Source organism: Sus scrofa, chromosome 6, assembly GCF_054392235.1.
Source record: "Sus scrofa isolate SSC_HxYL_T2T_F1_AM1 chromosome 6, Sscrofa_HxYL_maternal_Yorkshire_Landrace_v2.0, whole genome shotgun sequence".
Lineage (NCBI taxonomy): Eukaryota > Metazoa > Chordata > Mammalia > Artiodactyla > Suidae > Sus > Sus scrofa.
This window is the reverse complement of record NC_139388.1, coordinates 138,118,439-138,123,796: the sequence shown is the minus strand read 5'-3', so window position 1 is coordinate 138,123,796 and position 5,358 is coordinate 138,118,439. Positions and strand designations below refer to the sequence as shown.

Genomic DNA, 5,358 nt, shown 5'->3' with positions numbered 1-5,358 from the left:
ACATATTGATGGTGGAGGAAAAAGAAAACCAGTTACCACCAGGTGGTAACTGACTGTTCTGACAATAGGAGAATTTGAAGACAACTAATATATGTTTATTAGACATCACAGCAGACTTATAAGGGAAGAGTCTTGTATGTAACAAGTACATACAAGAGGCAAGGAGTAAAAAATCTAAAGGTACTGGAGCAGTTTTACCTATGCACTCTCAAAAAAAAAAAAAAAAATGAATTGAGGCTAACTCTTATGTCAGGGCCTATACTGAGAAGAAACTCTGAGAGTAGAATCAAAATTGAGGAATATAGGGGCAACAAAAATGAAGAAAAGGAAAACAGAAACAAAAACAAAGAAAAACATTAGAGAGTTTCCATTGCAGCTCAGCAGGTTATGAACCCACTAGTATCCAACATGATGCACGTTTGATCACTGACGCTGCTTAGTGGGTTAAGGATCCAGCGTTTTCTTTGCTGTGAGCTGTGGTATAGGTAGGTCACAGAAGTGGCTCAGGTTCTGCATTGCAGTGGCTGTGGTGTAGGCAGGCAGTTGCATCTCAGATTCAACCCCTAGACTGGGAACTTCCATATGCCACAGGTGCAGTGGGCCTAAAAAGCAAAGAAAAGAAGAAAAAAGGAAGTTCAGAACAAAATGGGAGAGGAGCAGAGCAAACAAGGGGAAAAGTCCACCATATATTTGAATACTGTTCAAAAACAACAGCGGAGAGGAAAAATAATGTTTGTGTTTATGTATATGTATATGTGTGTGTATATTAAAAAGTGTGTGTTTATATATGTGTATATATAAAAATGATTTACTTTCTGTACACCTGAAACTAATACAACATTGTAAGTCAACTATACCCCAATAAATTAAAAAAAGAACAAAGATAAACAAACAAAAAGGAAGGTATTTGAGAAATTGAAAAAAAAAAATTTCCTGAATATCAACTGACTCCAAAAGTTCAAGAAAAATGAATAAAAATTACACACAAAAAAATCACTGTAATAATTAAAGTACTCCCAAAAGACATATTCACAAAATAAATCAAAATTGTAACCTAGCAGGGCTGCTATAACTCAGTATCACGAACAAGTGACTTAACAAAACACAAATTTATTCTCACAGTTTTGAAGACCAGAAGTCCAAAGTCAAGTTGTCAGCAGGTCCTGATCCCTCTGAAGGATTTAGGGGAGAACTCTTCCTTGCCTCTTCTAGGTTCCTGTGGTTTCTAGCTATGCATAGCTTCTAAACATGTTACTACACTCTCTGTCTCAATTCTCATATGGTCTTTACCCTGTGTCTCTCTATGTCTCTGTGTCTTTACATGCATTTCCCTTTTTGTGCTTCTATGTCCATATTTGCATCTTCTTATACCAGCCATTGGATTAGGGCCCATCCCAATCCAGTGTGAATTTAACTTGATTATACCTGCAAAGGTATTATTCCCAGTTAGAGGCATATTCATGTGTATCAGGGGTGAGAATTTCAGAATACTTTTTAAAAGACACTATTCAATATATAATCTTCACATACTCTTGCATATAATAATACAAGAGTATGTGAAGATTATATTCATCACAATTATAAAAACCAGAAACAAAGTGGCAATTCATGAAAGAACTAGAAATAAAAATTATTTTGGAAATGAAATCATTTCTTCTCCCTCAGAAGAAAACTGGAATATACACCACAGATTATGCCTTATGAGGTACATAAGATAAATTTTTAAAATAAGAATAATTGAAAAGAAAGGAAATGAAAGAAGAATTTAACAGGTTAGAAAATAAGCGCCAAATATTAAAGATAAGCAAAGATCCAAATACTGATAAAAGAAGATCCTGAAGAACAAAAGAAAATCCAAGGAGTAAAAGAAATTAGAAAAACTGTACTCATAGTAAAGTTTCATGAAAAAAAGAAAGCAAAACCAAAACACCTTCTAAAAATTGAAAGAATATACAATAAACCTGAAAAATGTTGATCCAAACCTGAATACGTTGATCCATAAACAAAACTAAGATACACTCTGATGCAGTCAGTAACCTTAAAGAAAAAAAAAAAAAACCCTTTGAGTGTGAAAACCAAAACTAAAACCAAAACCAACCAACCAACAAAAACAAAACCTATGAGTGTTAATCAAAGACAAGATTAAGTAAAAACTCTAGTTGAGACGAAAGCGTCAGTATGAGCTCATGAGGTATTTCATCTTGGATATATATCAATCCTCACTCTGCTCATTGAAAAGCTCTAAAAGCAATGACCAACCCAGAAAACAGTGAACACTTCTAGTGCCCAGAATAGGATCTTAAAATGCCACTTTTCATGAAAATTAACTGTTCGGCTTCTTGTAGAAAGTGCTGGTACTACTTCAGAGGAAGAAAATGTGTAAAATAAGCCTGGACAATTTTGTGATGCTATATAGCAAGGAATCTTTCGAATGCTCTCAAATGTAAAAGGGACACAGGACAACTCGAGGCTCCACTGGGCAATGATAGAATAATTTGGGACTTTAATAATGATAACAACTACAATGTATGGAGACCTATCAAATATACTTAAATTTGTGGGTTCCTAAAAATTGGTCAAAACAGCTCCTCCCCCGCTGCTCGGCGGCACCTGGCTGGTCCGCTGCTCGCTGCGCTGCCTCCGCCGCCCCTCCTCGACACCGGTTCACATGCGACTCACTTCATCCCAGTCCTGGGCGAACAGCGTTGGGTTTGTGTCTTTATTTGTTGCGCAGCCATTGGTACCTGTATTGGGGAAACATGGCATACAATCTTACAGCCTCAGTGGCGGAAAATTTTTCATGTTAGAGACCGAGATCTCTTGCAGTTGTTTATGTCATCCATTCTTCTGCAGACAGAGGATACCAAAAAGTTGCAATCAAAGATCTCTTCATCTTATTGATAAAGTCACTAATAAGCCAAAATGTCTGTCAACGTCAATGGCAGTGTGTCAGACCAGTTCTATCGCTACAAGATGGCCCGTCTGATTGCCAAGGTCGAAGGCAAAGGAAATGGAATCAAGACAGTTATAGTCAACACAGTTGACGTAGCCAAAGTGCTTAATCGGCCTCCTACGTATCCCAACAAATATTTTGATCGTGAGCTGGGAGCACAGACCCAGTTTGATGTTGAGAATGACTGTTATGTTGTCAACAGATCTCATGAGGCGAATAAGCTGCAAACATGTTGGATGGATTCATTAAAAAATGTGTTCTCCGTCCTGAGTGTGAGAATCCTGAAACAGATCTGCATGTCAATCCAAAGAAGCAAGCAATAGGTAATTCTTGTAAAGGCTGTGGCTATCCAGGCATGCTTGACACACATCATAAACTCTGCACTTTCATTCTCAAAAACCCACCTGAAAATAGTGACAGTGGTACAGGAAAGAAAGAAAAGGAAAAGAAAAATAGAAAGGGCAAGGACAAGGAAAATGGCACCGTGTCCAGCAGTGAGACACCACCACCACCACCACCACCAAATGAAATCAATCCCCCTCCACATGTTGTGGAAGAAGAGGATGATGATGAGTGGGGGGAGGATACAACAGAGGAAGCTCAAAGGCGCAGAATGGAAGAAATCAGTGACCATGCAAAAGTTTTAAACCTCAGTGATGATTTGGGAAGGACTGTTGAACAGTGTGTCAATATCTTGTTTGATTTCCTTAAGAAAAAGAAAGAAGAGGATATTATTGACTCATTGACAAAGAAATTGTAGCTGAAGCGGAAAGATTTGATGTAAAGGCCATGGGCTCTCTTGTTTTGACTGAAGTTCTTTTTAATGAGAAGATTAGAGGACAAATTAAGAAATACAGGCACCATTTCTTACAATTTTGCCACAACAACAAAAAAGCTCAACGGTACCTTCATGGTTTGGAGTGTGTGGTAGCAATGCATCAAGCTCAGCTCAGCTCCATAATTCCACATATCTTGAAGGAGATGTATGACACAGAACTTTTGGAGGAAGAAGTTATCATTTGCTGGTCGGAAAAGGCGTCTAAGAAATATGTCTCAAAAGAACTTGCCGAAGAGATTCGTGTCAAAGCGGAACCATTTATAAAATGTTTGAAGGAAGCAGAGGAAGAATCTTCTGGTGGTGAATATGATGAAGATGAGAATATTGAGGTGGTGTATTCGAAGACTGCCAGTGTACGGAAAGTTGAAGCTGTGAAGTCTGACAACAAGGATGATGACATTGATATTGATGCCATTTAAAGGGGTGGATGTAGTCCAGCTTAACTGTGTAATGCTGAGAATCTTTTTGCATCATCAGCCAGAAGTGCAACATGTATGTGCAAAAGCTAAAATAGCTTAACATCATGCTACGCTTTCTACTAAAAATGTATTGCTGTGAGTGGTCTGTAATTAAACCCAACAAGATATCTAGGGAATTCATACACATCAATGAGCAGGTATAGTTTGCTTATTTATAGCATATTTCTTTTTGAAAAATTAAGCGGTGGACCCATTTGGATCACATTTATACAGTTATGAAAATAAAGATTTGATTTTGGTCATTCTTCAAAATAAATAAAAAATTGGTCAAAATGAGAGGGTGATATAAAAACCAGATCATTACCTTGAAAACTGTTAATGGCAGCAAAGAATCAAGCTTTATCCCACCTTTCTTATATCAGCTATATCCCTGAGTAAACAGATAGTAAATGAGGAAAGTATCTGCTCATAAAAAATTCCAGCTAATAAATGAAAGAAACTATAGAATTCAAATATACCTTTTTGTAATACCCAATAAAATAAAATAATGTATCTAAGTATTAACTATCACCAGTTATAATCATTACAAAAAGAGAAACAAGTAACCATTATATATGTGTGTGTGTGTGTGTGTGTGTGTGTGTATTTGCTTTTTAGGACCTCACCTCGGCCATATGGAAGTTTGCAGGCTAGGGGTCAAATCAAAATGGAGCTGTAGCTGCTACCTTTCACCACAGCCACAGGGACATGGGATCCCTTACTGAGTGAGGCCAGGGATCGAACCCACATCCTCATGGATACTAGTCAGATTCGTTACTGTTGAGCCACAATGGGAGCTATATATTTTTCTGTTGGAAAAAACACAGACACCTAGAATCTTACTAAAGGGCAAGAACTTGAGTTTTATCAAACCTCTGGATTCAACTGCCAATTTGCAGGAAATGATAAGGGCAGAGGAACAGGTTAAGAGTACAGAGAGTTATAATCAGTAAAATCTGGAAGTTCTATTGGCCTGGGTCCATCAATAGACAAATAGATACATGGTGAGCTTGCTAGACATGCACAAGAAAATGGGAGAGAAGGAACTTGCAAGTTGAATCAGACCTAAAACACATTATTACTATTTTTTCTAATGATCAAGACAAAGT

The 5,358-nt window shown here is 37.4% G+C and overlaps 1 pseudogene; it reads left to right on the top strand.

Moving 5' to 3' along the window:
* Window positions 1-2,823: 2,823 nt before the first annotated feature.
* Window positions 2,824-4,377, top strand: LOC100625153 (eukaryotic translation initiation factor 5 pseudogene; annotated as a pseudogene).
* The last annotated feature ends 981 nt before the right edge of the window (window positions 4,378-5,358 follow it).